The 17467-nt window shown below is 38.9% G+C and overlaps 1 long non-coding RNA gene across 2 annotated transcripts; it reads left to right on the forward strand.

Annotated features, from left to right (window-relative positions):
* The first annotated feature begins 2058 nt into the window (after positions 1-2058).
* On the forward strand, positions 2059-6501 carry LOC143104601 (uncharacterized). Of its 2 annotated transcripts, XR_012983100.1 has the most exons (4): positions 2059-2142; positions 2296-2392; positions 3780-3834; positions 6441-6501. It is a non-coding gene; the product is annotated as an uncharacterized LOC143104601 (long non-coding RNA). The 2 variants fall into 2 exon arrangements; XR_012983099.1 differs by lacking the exon at positions 6441-6501 and having other exon boundaries at positions 3780-3869.
* The last annotated feature ends 10966 nt before the right edge of the window (positions 6502-17467 follow it).

Consider the following 17467-nt stretch of genomic DNA (forward strand, 5'->3'; position numbering starts at 1 on the left):
TGCATATATATATATATATATATATATATATATATGATACTTTGGTAACATTTTGAAATGTTTCCAGCCAATTAGTGAAAAAGCTATTTAAGTGTTGAAGACATGAGGTAAGGTGGATGATATGGTCAAGAATATTTCAGTGGGGCTTTACTCCAAGCTGCTGGTAAAAAGCTGTAAATAAGCTGCTGATTTGTGGAGACCCAAGGTCAGTTGCTATTTGTTTGGGGCTAATGCCTGTTTGTATGCCCTCTGGCACAACGGAGATGCCTCATTTAGATGTGAGAGAGCTGGGAAATGTCACCCATCTACTGTTGCAAAGGGCCACACGTTTTACATTTTACTGGAATAAAGAATAAAGCTTTGTTCTTTCCCCTCCATCCTTACAGTGATAGAGCTGGTAGAGATATCCTCTTTGAGTAGTTTGTGCCCTTAGTACAGGCTCATCTATCTCCATATCTCACAGACATAGAAATAGAGCCCAGTTGTCTTTTGACCTCAACCCGGCTCCTTTCAGCATTCTACATAAGGCATCTTCAAATGTCTTTATAGTGTTCATTGTCACGCTTTTTTGGAATGGATTTCCAACAGTTAAAACACAAGGGAGTTAACACTTTTACAGTCAGTGAGGGCTGTAAGATGACTCTCCTGGCAGCTGCTATTGTTTGGCTCTATTTTTGCATCGGCTCAACACTAATGGACAGAGACTCGCAGCACCGGTCTTTCTGTGTCACTCAGTATGTGGGCATCAAGCAATTTAAATAGTGCTGACACAAATAAATACTTTACTTGAATCAAATATGAAATGAAATCAAATTAACATTTTCCACTTGATAGATGCATCTGAATCAGGATGTTGACCTTATAAAATAAAGCAGGACACTTCCAGACTAGTCTGACCTTCCTTCCTCCATTTTGCCAAGAATGTAGAATGTAGCACACAAGGGATCATGCCATAAGATGGGAAGATTCCGCAGGCCGCGGCTTTATCCCTGGGAAAGGTGATCTGTCACTGGCACACAAGGGAAGAGGGCTAAGAAATTCTGAAGCAGTTACATCTGCGATATTATGGTGTGCTGTCGGTAATGGTTGGTGTGTTCAATACAAATTTGATATGTGATCTCTCCTCCTCAACCGAATATTCTTATTTGGAAAAATACAAATATAGCAGCCTGGTTGTTTGTAGTCACATGGCCATCTCAGTGTCAACAAGCTGGAGAGGTTTATTGTGTTAATGTACTGTAGCTCTACTACCCGGGCGCTTTATACTTCAGTAGGAAACCGATGACTCTAATCATTGCTTTCTTAAGCAGCTGCTACTGTTTGAATAGTGTTAAGAGCAGCACAGAGGCCATCACAACACGTAAGTGCCATAGTGTGTATTTGCTTTCATGTGATCAACCAATTGCAATTTTTGTTTTCCATGTGGTCATACATTCAGGGTCAACAGTGCTTTTGAAAGAGATAAAGAATAACGTTCTTGGGAAAGTTGTGTGATGTGAACTGAGTGTTCTGAGGTGATGTTATCTGAGGTCCACTCTCATAATTAAATGATTGTATGATTTAATCCAGTGTTTCTCAAAGTGTGGTCCGGGGACCACTGGTGGTCCGCATCTATCACAAGTGGTCCGCGTGGTAAAATGTAATATAGATGAGTTGTTTGCAATATTGAACCAGCTTGTATGTAAATCCAAACAGTTCTGCAACACTGCCTATGTAAGCTACGCCAGTTTAAAGCATATGAATCCTTTGCCACAATAAGCAAGATGCAAAGACAATAAGCAAGGTTTTTTGTTTTAGCTAGGTGGTCTGTGAGTTTTTTTTTTTATTGGTTAAGTGGTCCTTGGTCTGAAAAAGTTTGAGAAACACTGTTCCCTTCAGCATGGGAGTTTTGAACATTCTAACAGAAGATTCTGTTCTGCTTATCGGCTTAAGGGTTTCCCATTGTCTTTGTTTAATGTGATTTTCTTCTCTCGTAGCAAAGCCAAGCTCAAGCCATTTGAGACACTTGCATTACTGGACTTCATTTCTCACCCCAGTGTTATAGGAATGCAATGTATTATCAACTGCACAAAAATCAGGTCATGTTCTCTCATATTCTCACCCCTTCCAGTAGTGATGCTGTGGAGCTTGTGCTTGCATCAGGTATGTGAGCAACTGTAGGACTGTGTGCACCTGTTACTTCAGTGTGTTATCTCTGTCTTGGAAAATGGGGTCTAAGCAGCTTTACAAACATCTTTTTGTGTGCTCTTTCCAATTGCATAGTTGTTTTGATGTACCTTTTGTTGGTTCCTGCAGCTAGACCAAAGCCAAAATGGTGCTTGTGATGACGCACAACAAATTCATGATGCTGATAGTCTGCACACTTATCTGGGCATTTGTCAACTATGAGGAGGTAAGAAAAAACATATTTTCTTTTATTATTCAACTAATTTTAACTTTAACTTGACAGTCTTTATATTTTGTGTTTTACGTGTGGTGCTGCTGTTTAGATTACTACCATCAGTGATATGTCAATATTACAACTATTCTGATTAACATTCTTTACCATTATGCTTTTACCAAAGAAATGTAGGCTAGCACAAAGGCAGTTGAAGTCTTAACTGGTGTAAGAGCAGATGCATGTATGAAAACTTTTCAAAAATAGATCAAATCTGGTGTTATCTCAAATGTCTTTCAACCTGTGGTTTATGGTTCATATAGCCATGTCCTTTAATTCAATGAAATATTATACATAGGCGGAGCAAGACAGTTCGTTGTAGTTCATGTCTATGGGCTTGAAATGGGTATCGAGTCCTGTCTGAAATGATTAGAAAGGTTTGAGGATCATACAAACGTGCCCAAAATTCACATTCCTAACTCTATAGAACCAAGATCTTAGCATATGTGGAGAAATTCTGAGCTATGGCCATAGACTTGAATGGAACAGTCGCTCCAGTCGAACAGTCGCCTCTGGTCTGCATAAAGGGGGATTTTGACCTCCCCTCGTGTGATCTGGGTTCCCGGAAGTAGCTCCTGATGAAATATTTTTCTCTGCCTATGTATAATCTTTGATTCAATAGCACAATGTGTGCAATGATTGCAACCCGTAGCTTATAGCTCACATTTATTGTAAGGATATTTAGCAATTAAGCAAAACATTATATTCAATACAGCTAAAGGTGTCCTTCATACTGCTAGAACACATTGCAGCATTTGATTGGTGTCCATACTGCCCAGCGTTTTTGTAATTGTGACCCATTCAGTGTACATCAGATTTACTAATAGAAAACACTTGGTTTACAGCAATGTTCACTTGAATATACAACTGTGTCTGAACAATATATGTCAGGAATGTTTGCCAACCCCTTTACAAGTGAGTTGTTTATGAGTTACTGTCAACACCAATGTGACAAGTTTGTTACCTGGGGATATAAAAACACTTGTAGCACTGATATGAAAACAAAACCCTGACTAGTCCAACCAACTGAAGCCTTTTGTCTCTTCTTTAGCAGGAAAAAATATCTATTTTTCATCACATGTATATTGTCAAGACAGCTATTTTTCAATCATTCAAATTGTCAAGACAGCTATTCGTTCATTCATTCATTCATTCATTCAACCTATATTTATTACATTATATTAGATTTAACTTTATTGGTCAGTGTTCACTTATATGTCTCATATTGGTGTCACAGGGGCTTGCTTCTGAAGAGCTGGGATGGAGAGCAGTACTGGTCACTGTATTGGAGTTATCTTGTAAATGGTGTGAATGAAGTTATATTTAATATTTTCTCTCTCAGGTTACCTGATAGACCAAAATGCAGAGGGAGACCAAGAATAAACCTTGACTCAAGAGTAAGCAAAACACCTCTGCAAAAAACATGTTACATTAGCAAAATACATTTTAATTGGGTGATTGATTGATTGATTGATTCATTCATTCATTCATTCCTTTTTTTGTGAGGTTTTCATAAAAAATACTGTCATCATATAATTAATGTATGACCTTTTACTGAATACTGGCCTGATGAAAAAGTCAGGTTTTAAAAAGCAAATTTTGTAAGGAAGACCCATTCTACTGTCAGGATAATTTATGTAAAGGAAAACCGTTCATTAAAATGACCAGTAGATGGCAGACTCAGATAATTTATAACATAGCCGTAATTTATAACATAGCCAGGGCTCTGATTTATAACTCTCAGATGTCTGGCTGTCCAGACAGACAACCATACGCTGTATTTGTTATGGCAACGCCTGTGCATGCTGAGGGTGAGAGGAGCAGAATCAGAGGCCTTAACAACCAACTTCAACCAACAAATGAAACATTGCAGTGTTCTTTCAGCATAATAGCCTGTACTTGACCTATGTTGCATATACATATGGTATGGTAAGGCCGGGGAAGGGCCTACCATTTAGGAATGTTAGAAGGCATAACTAGCCTAATTACTAATACATCATACATACACCAAACAAGAACCAATCCAAATAATAGAATAATAAACAACAACAGCAACAACAACTTGTATTTATATTATGCTTTATCAAGGCACCTAAGGCACTTTACAGTGAAAGGGGAACCTAACTAACCACCATCAATGTGTAGCCCCCACCTGGGAGGGCTTATCACACACCAGCTTGAGGTGGAGAGTGAGGGAATGAGTCAATGAGCCAATTACACTGGGTGATGACTAGGGGGCCAGAATGAGAGGCAGGTTGGGAATTTAGCCAAGACACCCGGGGAACCCCTAAGGCCTACTCTGTGATAAGCACCATGGGATCTTTAATGACCACAGTGAGTTGGGACCTCGGTTTAATGTCTAATCTGAAGGACGCAGCTCTCTTTCAGTGTGCTTAGCCCAAGCACTCTTATCAAATCAAATAAAAAGTGTATAATGTCAAAATATGTTATTTTGACTGATTATATTAAGTAGAAAATGGAGACAAAATGTTAAAGAAAAACTATACAACATCTGAGGCTGTATGACCCCCAGGATGGGAAAAAAGGGCATTTTTTCTCTCATTTGTCTTAGGGGGTGGCATGCAAAGTTTGGGGACCACAGCTTTAGCTCATCTACAGTCAGTGTAAGCAAGTGAATATTTACAGCTGTGAGATTTTGCGCATCAAACATTGGTGTTCACCTTAAGTGGCTGCTAATGGCTAGACACATGGTACATAGACTTTAGGACAAATGGGGAAACTGAACCAGGAATGCATACACAGTACAACTACCATACATAATAGGCTACTACTATCTGATCACTGCTTGGGAGTGGACATTGAGATGTCTTGAGAATCCTTCTGTAAATTACTGAAGCAACTGTTAATATGACTGACCACTGATAATTGTTCTCACCCAAGTTCTCTATATCTAGCAATGCGGTATAGTATTACTTCTCGTAGACTCTGACGATAAGGTCATATTATCACTACCTTGTGTGAAAAAGATTATCAACTCCTTTGCTTGTTGGATGTCTTATTCTCTTCAGCTGTGACTTCTCAACATTCTCCACTCCTTGTATGTGTTTAGTAATCTTAGACGGCACCTCTGTCTAAAATGACAGCGATGTAGGCCTTGGTCTATCATAGCTACTTGAACTCGGGGGAGTGTCTGTGACCTTGTTGCTCGCACCATGCTTCTCTAGTCTTAACAAGTGTGTCTCAACCATAGGGTCTCAACTGGTAAATGTGGCTGGGGCACATAGAGGACCATGTTATTTTTTTTGCAAGGAACGATATGTACTCCAAAGAAAAGGTTTTGAACAACTCACTTTAGCAGTTGGCTTTTCTGCTCGCCGCCATCTTGCCAGTCAAGAAGTGAGTTGTTCAAAACCTTGCTTTTTTAGTAAACTCTGTGTACACAAACAATGTTCTCAATGCTCAAGTTCAGACAGAGACCCTGGTGATACTTAGAGCAAAGTTTCACGTTATCTCGAGGCCTTCTCAACACATTGTCTCGAGACCTTAGTGTTTTAAAAATAGCGATGTGATAATAGTAGTGCCCCTACCACTCCCATTCAAAAGGCCATTTGACCCAAAAGTGACAATAGGCCTACTTCTTAAGTGCCGCATGGTTTTAAACGAAAGTTTGACTTAGGTAGGCTACATTCACAAAAATACCTTAGGTTTCATTTTGGCGAGAGTTATGCTTTAACATAGACCAATCTATGAAGATGGGCATTCTCGCAGTGTGACTCACAATACAGATAGATTATATACCGGTACGTCATATAGGCCTATGTCAATCCGTGACATTGGTGCTCATCTTGCTAATCCATTTGTGCTAGAATAACATTAGTGACTCTCAAAAGGTAGAAATGTATGACCAACTCCTATTTCTGAAGTCATTGAGAGGGTAGCCTGCTGTGACATGTCATTTGCAACAGATAATGAGATAGGGCCATATTGTCATTGTCATTGTGAGCTCAACTGATAATGAATCCCTGACATTTTCTGTCTGCAGGGTTTCCTCTATAATTATGGACTATGATCTACATCTGTGGGCAAGAGGGCTCGCAGGTCATAGGGTCAGCTCTTGTACGGTGAGTTCCTTTGGACATGGTCTTTGAAGTGGTTAGCATACTGCTTGTATTTTGATCCATGTTATATAACAGAGCTATTAAGGGGGGTATGTATCCCCTGGGATATTTTGTGGATGATTGGGAGGACTTGTAGGAAAATGATTGATCAGGTCAAGCATGAAAGAGAGATTTAGAGGAGCAATGTCCCAGTTCTTTTTTTTTTATAATTCTTTTTATTCATTTTTAAAAACATAACACATCACACAACACGACATACACACCACCCACCCCCCTCCCACTATAGACAGCTATACAACACAGGTGTTAATAATGACACAATGGTAATGACAATGATAGTGCTTATAATAATATTCAGTATAATAACAGTAAAACAAAAGAAAATAGAGTAAATAAAATGAATAACAGTAAAAAAAGGAAAAATGAGTAATAGATAAATTAAAATAAATAAAATAAAGTAAAATCAGGCTACACCATCAGCCTAGATTATGTGGTTATGATGTCAACCCTTAGAAGTGGGCTTTATACTTAGGCAATAAGTTCACCTCTTCTAAGGAGGTGCCCCAATTCTTGTGGCAAATGGTCCAGAAAGGGGGACCAGATTTTTAAGAAACGCTCATCCCTTCCTTTAATAATAGCCTGTAAACGCTCACGTGGAAGAAAGTTACAAATCTCTTTGTACCACTGAGTAATAGTTGGTGGGGACTCTTTAATCCAATTGTGCAAAATGCACTTTCGGGCAATTAAAAGGAGCTTTTCAAGAAGCGTATATTTTGATGCTGAGAGTTGAAATTGTCTAGAGGGGAGACCTACAAGAAAAACACATGGATTTTTTTTTATCTCGACCTCAAGTGTCTCACTGAGTATTCTAGCAACACGAGAATCTGGAGATGAGCTTGCATTCCCAGAAACAGTGATAATAGGTCGCCCTTTGTGTATAACACTTAATGCAAACAGGGGTGATATGGAGCCTATGAAGTAATTTGTATTGAGTCTCTCTAAATCTGTTGCATGTGGATACAGATCATATAATTCTCTTATCTGCTGGAAAGACATAAGGGTATTATCCTTGAACAGGTCTGCGAATAGATGAACCCCCTTCTCACACCACACAGAGAACACAGGTGACCCAATACCCGCTGGGAAATCAGGGTTATGAATGGGAGACAGTAAGGATTTGACATTCTTCCTCCCTAAAGACTTAATTATATCATGCCACACTCTGACACTACTGTAAATGATAGAATTAAGTTTTATCTCAGGTTTAATATTGGCTATATCACAGGTAACCAGGCTCCATGGGCAATTCGGGAAACAAGCCCAGGAGTCAACACATGTCTTATTCCTAATGTATGTATGAAGCCATAACCAAAGATGCCGGGCATGGCAGGCCCAATTAATTCCCATATCAGTAGGTACTTGTAACAGCTTAAATCTCTGTCTAGGCCTCTTGCCCTGCCAAATAAACGTTGAGATTGCCCTTTCTAGGTCTTTATTGACCTTCTTTGTTAGATATATAGGTAGCATTTGCAAGGGATATAATAGTCGGGGCAGGGCATTCATCTTAATGAGGCTGATTCGACCAAACAGCGACAGTGGTAGATCATGCCAACGCTCAAGATCTCTCTTGACTGCAGCACAAATTGGGAAAATAAGTTTCCACAACTCCCTCAAATCTGGGGAAATCTTAACTCCCAAGTATGTAAAACCAGATACTGACCACCTAAAGGGAAAATCGTCCAAGACATCAGTAATATTTAAAGGCCCAAGTGGCATGGCTTCTGACTTATCAAAATTAATTTTAAAACCAGATATAGTGCTGAACTCATCTAATGTATTCATAATAGCTGGGATGGACAGTTGAGGGGATACTACAAATAAAAGAATGTCATCGGCATATAGGGCAATTTTATGTTCCCTTGTACCTAGCCTTATACCTCTCACATCAGTATGTAAACGTATATGCTCTACTAGTGGTTCTAAAGCCAAAGCGAAAAGTAGTGTGCTAAGTGGGCATCCTTGGCGACCACCTCTAGCCACTGAGAAAGATTCAGACCGTAGGCCATTAGTTATGACCACAGCTTAAGGTGAGTGATATATTGTTCTGGTCCATTTAAGAAAGACATCACCCAAACCAAACCTCTGCAGTATATCAAATAAGTAGGTCCATTCTACTCTGTCAAAGGCCTTTTCAGCGTCAAGGGAGATGGCCAAAGTTGTAAGCTGAACAATATTTAGTAACCTCCTTACATTACTGAGAGAATAATATCATCCATGAATAAAACCTGTTTGATCAGGGTTAATAAGCGTTGGGAGTAAATCCTCCAAACGTCTAGCCAGAAGCTTGGAAAGTATTTTACTATCAACTGAAATTAAACTAATAGGCCTATAGGATCCACATTGGTCAGTTGGTTTGCCCTTTTTCAGGATAACAGATATATGAGCAAGGTTTAAAGTAGGGGGGAGACAGCCTTTGTCAAAAGAATCCAAGTACAATACATATCAGTTAAGGGGTCAACTAACACCTTACTAAAAGTCTTATAAAAGTCAGGACCAAAGCCATCAGGGCCAGGAGCTTTACCTCCCTGAAGGTCACTGATAGTTTCCAGAACTTCTTCTTTGCTAATTGGCCTATTTAATTCTGCTTTTTGTTCATCAGATAAAGATGGCAATTCTATTCCATCCAAAAATTTTGATCTGACTTCCAAAGATGTGCAGTCTGAACTATAAAGTTCCTCATAAAATAACCTCATGACTTTATTTATATCAGCTGATTTAAAATGTCTAGTCCCATATTTATCTGTTAGAGATGGGATCAAATTTGGCTCCGTTTTACCACGTGCAAGCCGAGCAAGTAGCCGGCCAGGTTTATTACCTGATTCAAATAGCCTGTGTTTTGCAAAGAATATCTGTGTCTCTGCTTTGTGTGTTAACAGCTGATTTAGAGCAGAACTGTTTGGCCAAGGAGGCGCTGTATGAGAGTTTGAGCTGGCCCTCAAGGTCAAGTACAACTTTCTCCAATTGTTTCTTATAGTTAGGGAAAGTTAGACTTTTTTTTCGCCAATCTGCAAAAAAAATTCTTACCAATAGCTTTTTTTACTATGTGTTTCTATGGGTGTCTAGTAACACCTCCCAATTTATCCACGGCCAAATCCTCGGGGAAACACCTGGAGAGCCCATCAAGTTTCGGGTGCCCAGAGGGACTGGGCGAAAATAATGAAAACATTTTGTTGACCAATATTAGCTTTTGAGATGTCTAACTAGGGGTTTTTAGGGGTGCTGAATCTATCCCAGCCATTCGTTTTGAGTAAAAATGACTCCAAGTCCATAAAAAATCCATAACAAGTGGTTTTATTGAACAATTACAAAACAAAACTTTCTTAATCAGTTTAAAATTAACAAACCTCATCCCTCAACTCCCCTGCACTTCCTCACTCCTGTTATCTTCTAGCTGGTTGATGTTCTGGCAAGAGTTACCATGACAGTTCCAACAAGCAGAAATACACTTGACTCCTTGCTTTTTACAGCAGCACCTGAGAGTGTCACAGACGCCTGCACAATTGCAACTTCAGAAGGTAGTCTGGTGCAATGGGATCTGGTGTGACTGGTGCATAATCATGTTCTCCTTGTTTCTACCCACACTCAAGGACATCTAGTGATGGATTTTGGTCCATTTTGGTCTCTGGTCTGGAGATATGCCCGCAGAGAGTGCTATGCTGCACCTCCTGTAGTCGGAGGTAGTTTTTAAGGCTTGACACTAGTTATGTTGTCGTCATCAGGGTGGCAGGGTAACGCATTTGGAATCGTATACATACAGTCGGCATAGTCATAATTGTGGTTACCGCCCCCAGTTACCGTGGCTGAAACGCCCCCAAGGGGGAAAATGTTCGTCAGAGAATGTCTAATAAGGGGAGAACTGCCACTCTCGGAAAACTTCCGGTTTCTGAACTGGTTGCAGTTCCTTCTGTGGTTCCACATAAGGGCGCTCGTCCACAAGTGCAGAATGCATGGAGGTCTATGGAGCTGTACCCCTCAAAATCCACTTTTCTCGGAATATAATTTTTTTTCAAGTAATTTGAATATTGTATTCGAAAGGGGAGGCAAAGAAAATACACTTGGTTGAGTATTACCTTTTTTAAAGTCACTTAATTGTTCTAAAAAGCCTATCAAACGTGTCAATGACGTCATTCATTAGCACAATGCTAGCGTGTTATGGGCAACAACGACCCAACCTGTAAGAAATCAAAAGGACATAAGTACTTGTTTATTCAACTTTTGACCTATAACCCATGTTGAAATTATACAAACTACAATCAAATCTGAGATTTGTCAACGACAATCAGGTGAAAGAGACAAATTTAGCCGTCTAGCTCCATTGACTCCCATTCATTCTGCACTCATGGCGATCGCCCCCAGTGGAACTCTGGTGGAACTGCAACCAAAATTCGGTACAATGGGACTTAATACGGAGTTGCCAGGCTCTCCGTAGACAGGCTCTGTGTTTTGATTGCATCTTAATTAATGGAGATGCACTGGCATGAGTACAGAAAACACCTTTAAAAATATTAAATCTTTTAGCATACATCAATAAACGGCACAAACACGTTTGAACTGAGAGTTATCTGTGCACCAACGAGGTTAAGAGTAACATTGAAGTGGAAATGAAGCAGTCAAATAAAACAGATGTCTATAGCACTAGTTAAATATTTAAATATACCTTAAATACAAATAAAGTCAGAAATATGACCCGTTATTCAGAATAAAGAACAAATAAGTTGCATTAATTTCAGCTGTGCACCGCCATCTTTGTTTTCAGAAAATTATGACATCACAAGAATGGTTGGTACAACATTCTATGCTGTTTACATAGCGGCTGTCATAGCCTCACAGTTAGCTTATGCCTCAACAAAATGGATATGGACGAATGGGATAGACCCACCAATGAGGACAGGCATCCAATTCAATCCAATCTTCAGTGGGAGTTTTAGTGCCCCCAGAGCCTGACTATGGAGGAGAGATGATCGAGAGAGAGAGGTGTATCTGAGTGCACAGAAAACAATCGGTGGTGCTTATGTGGGGGTTGTGTCCCTATGTTCACTGACATGGCACAGTGTGTGATTACACTCCTTTGATTTACTCTATTTCTGTGTAATTGTTTAATGTACGGTATGACGGGGGTAATTCAATCTACCCCCTGCAATGCACTGAACTTCACTATTCTATGAGTAAAATGCTAGCAATATCTATTTAGTAAAATGACTGCTCAAGCTACCTGTTTTCTGAGCATTTATGATGTTTTTCTACATTTGAATGCAAACTAAAAGTAATTCAAGGTAACATCTAAGTGTATTATCCCGCGTCCACTTGGTTTTCAAAGTCCTGCTTCTGAAGATCTTCTTTGGCTTTGGCTAATTTTAAATTGAGAAATACATGTACAGTAATATTACAAATGACTGAGATACAATTGTCAGCTTTCTATCAGTACTACTTACAGTATCAGTGTTAGATACTGTATTGCTTACTGTATTGTTTTTATAAGATATTAGAATTTGATATTCAGATTTTTATGGAGACATACTTCTACATGTATCCTTTTCTCCTGTGCCTTTTTAATTTGTAGTTAATTTCAACTAAATTTAGGCTACTGTGTAGCATTGATTCTAACCAAAACATAGATGTTAACTAGCTGTCATCATTAGAGCTTAGTTTTGGCACGTTAAACCTTCCTGTCAACAGCTTTTTCTTTATAGCCACATTTCATAATGTAATCAGCTGTCAGACGTAGCAGGTGCATGTGCTATGTTAGAGACAAAAGTCAGTTGTGAATTTGGCGGGGGTGGGGTTGGAATGATGGTATTCAAGGCGAAGGGACCCGATGGCTGGCCAGATAAATGGTAATTAGCTGGAAGTGATTGTGTCAGATAGCTAATTGTATTAGCCTCATCACTTCTCAGTGTCCCTGTAGATCCAGAGATCTTAGAACATGTTAGTCATGTAGCATGTTAGCATTTTCCTGAAGGTGACCACATTATACTTGGACAAAAATAAGAACGGTGGTGCCTGTGCCTTTTCAGAAGCATTTAGCAGGACTAGGCCTCATCAGTAGTTTACCTAAGATCCTATTAGGTTAGGGGGGCTAGATTACTCCCATATGCTTTGCCAGTGATACAGTTGTGCTGCTGTATTTTTAGACGATTACAAATGCCTAAAACTTTGCCAGAATTGAATGGAATTGATCCACCTAACCTTTCAGCCTTATTTTTACAGTCTTTTTCCATCTTTTTATGTCCTTATGAGTCTATGTTGTAGCGTGAGTTACACCAGTTTGCCTATATCTTCCTTTTATTGGTGTTCACCCTCAGTGTCAGACAAGGTTATTGCGCACACACAGAGAAGAGTCCTCTAGTCTAACCCTGGGGTAGATGGCAAATCAGTTAATTTCCCCAAAAGTGTCTGTGTTCCTTTTAACATGAACACTTAATCAAGTCAACTTAGTCAATATCTGGATTGTTTTATATTTAGTTAAAGTTTCTTTTTCAATTAATTCTATATTCATGTATTCAAGTATAAAGAAGCTAATACTCAATACTAATATTAAATGCAAGAGAGAACAGAACACTTTTTGCCACTCATGGTGAATGATGAATTTATAGTCCTCCTACCTCCTCTACAATATGTACTGTACCTCTACCACTGCTACTGTTACTGATAATAACACTGCCGATAATGATGAGTTAACACAGACAACTATGACAAAAAGTAAACAAAAAACAATACACAACCAACACAATGCAAGGGTCATGGGGCCAAGACCAATTAGTAAGTGCTGGGTGGCAGAGGCAGCTGCAACTTTAAACCTACATGATGGCAGGACACACACTTCCATCCTTCACATCGGCCATCTTAGGAATGTTTACAATTTCCAGTTGAGTTACAAGCTATTGTTTCTCATTCTCCATCTACGGTCAAATAATTCACACAAGATAGGGGTCAAAGGTGAAGGGTTCAGGGAAAAGAAAATACCCCCTGTGTGTGTGTGTGTTTCCAAACACACACACACACACACATACACACCAGACACACACACACAGACTGACTTATTTACACCCACTCCGACTCTTCACACCCAATCACACACACACACACACACACACACGTTCACACACACTCAATCATTAAAGGACCTTTTACAACACCCCAGCTGTTGGAGCATATAATCCAGCAATGCCTTTCTTGTCCACTTCTTTTCTTTACCCCTTAAGACTTTAAGGTTTTATTCACACCTTCCTTTTGATTAATGCCCTGGGAGCGCACAAAGTGATCAAATGTAAATGTGTAACGGTAAGATATTTATTAGATAACATAATTAACCTGAAGAAATAAAGAGGGCATGAAGGTGTGAATCTGAGAGATGAAATAAATAGTCTGCTTAGAAATTTAGACTGAGGAAGTTGTGTGTTATCCATGTCTCCCTTGCAGTTACATTTATTTTGGTACAGTACATTGGCATATTCCAGTCATACCCATAAACAGTATAATCTGCTCAAATGACATTTGTTGGGACTGGCCAGTATACATCTGTTCAAAGGGCCTTGTCTGGCCTTGGCCAGGATAATAATAGGCTCCCGGCCCTTAGACTGTGGATGCAGGCTCTCAGTGAGACACATCTGTCAGGATGGGATCACTGGACAATCTCCAGAGAGGCCAAGGACTTGCCCAAGTATCTTTACAATGCAGCTATGAATCTGTCTTAAAGGACAGATATTTCTGGAAAAGGATTCCTTGTAATTGATACAGGCTAAACAATGCAGGGTGGTCTTGCAAGTTATATACGGTTCTCTGTTCACATTTTACTAGTCTTTTCTAATAATTTTCAATTGCATGGACAAAGTGAAAACATTAAGTATCAAAATAACAATGTCCCATTAAATGCTTTATAACTATTATAATTATTTAACACCAGGCATGACTGAAAACAAGGAAGGTGAGAGGAATTGTATAAAATCAGTATGACACTGAGGATCAGGAATTGTATATTTCAGTATATGCATATAATTATGATTTCCCCATATTATGATCATTAACATGGATTTTGCATTACCCAAAGTTTTACTGTAACAGCAGTAGCCTTCCCAAATGTGCCTCACATGTGCACTTTAAGACAGCTTAAAAGCTCAATGGTATGGCATTCAGTGTCCTTCCAGACAGAATGGCATGGGATATATATATATATATATATATATATATATGTAATCCTATATAGCCTAGCTTTCTCCATGAAACAACTTATAAGGGGTGATATAATTTTTATATATATATATATATATATATATATATATATTGAATGGATAAGCCCTAATGGGCATCATGTGTAACCATGGAGGAATCTTGTGACTTTTTGGCTCTTCGCTTTTGGCAGAAGGGTATCAACTTTCTGGTGGAGGAAAAAGAAACAGACAGAAGATGTTCTTTTGTTGGCTCAGAGTTCAAATGCTTGGAAATGTCTGGGAGCCCTGAGTCGGAGTTCTGAAATGTCTAAGCATCACATTCAAAGGAGTCTATTATAGTCTCATTTTATAACCAGATTATATGGGCTACATAATGTGTGAGTGTGATTTACATAGATTTACTGAACATTCTGTTTCTAAATAAGAAACAATGAGAAGATATATTTATATTTGGATGCAGATATCTCACTTGGGGATTGTTACGATAAAGCACATACCTACAATTTTCAGGTGTGTTGTCAAAAGCCATAAAATAAACTGATTAGAAACAATGTATTTTACGCCATATTCAGTTATTTAGTTGAAATCATGCAAGGGGCACTCCTCATGGCTGGATGGAATGTGTTGCACTCAATGGAATGTGTTGCATTGTTCTCGGTTCTGAGGAGAAAAATGTGATCAGCTGTTGGGGTGTAAAAATGTTCTCCACTGTGTGACTGGGCAGTTGTTTTAAATCCTCAGTCAGGGCTGTCTTTTTAGCATCCATTAACATCCGTTAGTTTATGGCTGTTATTACAAAAGTCTTGGTTGCCATTTCTGTGAAAACTTAAATTTAGTAATTTCCCTTACTGGATATGTTTTGTTTAGTTGCATTTGTTTATTAAAATATCACAATAATAGCAAATACATCCAAAGGTCAGCTATCCCAATGACAATACTGTACCTTTCAAAAGCCAACTATCCCAGCTCATAGCCACATCCCAAAGCTATATCTAAAGTTAACTGGTCCAATGAGGAGAATGTTTATGGTATTGCTACATGAAATGGCTCATCATAACTTACCAGTATCCCTCCTCCTTCCCCTTGCAGTGGCACTCACTGAAGAGAGCAGAGACACACTGAGAGCTTAGGTAAAACATCAAGAGATCTTTCACTACACACAAACATGGTGACAGGTATTCACAGCTGTCCAAAGGAGCTGCCATCAATGGTCAAGGACATCAGAGCAAGTCCTTGATTTGTTTTTTCCAGAAGGCATCTATTCCCAGAAGACAGAGGGCACACCATAGGTGAAAAGTGACGAATGCCCAAACTGGTAGTAACTAAGAATACATTTTGAAGATTGAACTCATGTCATGGGGCCCATACCACACCTGGGTATAGGTGCCCACACTGCAAAAACAGCTTATCTAATAAAATCTAACTAAGTGTTATTAATCAAGATCAAAAAATCTAGTTGATATTGTTTACCTAGCAGTTTCTCGTAAAATCATTTTACTTAATTTAAGCAAATTTGTCTGCAGTGCGTTAAGCAAATTTGTACTAAAAAAACAAGCAAATTTGTCTGCCAGTGCGTTGAATAAATTTTTGTTGATAAGACTCCTTGAAATAAGTCAGTCTTCTTAAATTAAGTCTCTTCATACTAAAAACAATACCAACTACATTTTTGATCTTAATATAAAATTAATAACACTTATTATTTTTTGCAGTGCAGGGGGACCTGGGTTGAAGTCCAACCCTGGTCATTTCCTGATCCCACCCACTCGCTTCCTGTCTCTCTCTTCACTGTCCTGTCACAATAAAGGAAACCGCCCAAAAAATATACATAAAAGAAATAAAACCTCATGTCGTTATGAACATACACATTTTTTGTAAGAATATCAAGAATGTTAACTGGATATGAAGTCATTATTCTAGCATATTCAGGCAGTAAAGGTAGCCAAGATGGAGAATATTTAGGAATACATTTGTGCAAGATGTGCAAGTGCCAGTGGAACAGTATGCCAGCCAGCAGCATTTAAAAGCTCCTCCACAGCCGTTACCAAGGTGACAGAATCCTTCCCATGGATTAATCTTTGGCAAAGAGCTTCATGGAAGAAATACAGCAAGTTAAACAAATAGGGTAAGCCATTTGTGGCAAACATTTTATTGTGTTTATTTTTAACTTTTAAGAAAATTCTCCTGTTAAGACAACAGCACAAATTAACTCAAGCTATTTTTAGGATTTAAATCCACAAATATGTTGAGATGTGTTGTGGTAGGCCTTCATTGTGTTTTCTCAGCTTCAAACAACTCAAAGCATTTTCAAAATAAGCAATGCCATTCAACAGTCCAAATAACTAATACAATTAACAAGGAATGAAGGTCAATAAAAATAACTGCAGAAACAATTTAACCATCAATACAAACCTACTGCAAGAATTACCACTGGGATAAAAATAACAGCACTGTTTCAGACAATCATGACATCCAGCAGGAAACCCATGTCCAAATAGAGACTGGCCCCCTGTGGTGACCTTAACACTTACACCTATATAAACCAGGCAGCTCCAGGCTCCTCCAACAACACCAAGGGACTCGAGGCTCGGGTGAAAATAATAAAATAATGGCTCACAACCTACAGTGGCTCACAGCCACAGCCTACTAGTTTTCCATACTTATATCCAATCTTACATATATTATACAATATCTTAATAGCCTACTATAAACCAATAATGGTACAA

Source organism: Alosa pseudoharengus, unplaced genomic scaffold (genome assembly GCF_046254945.1).
Source record: "Alosa pseudoharengus isolate Yale_2024_CS ecotype anadromous, Long Island Sound unplaced genomic scaffold, YU_APseudo_1.1 YU_APseudo_1.1_scf_5, whole genome shotgun sequence".
Taxonomy (NCBI): Eukaryota; Metazoa; Chordata; class Actinopteri; order Clupeiformes; family Clupeidae; genus Alosa; species Alosa pseudoharengus.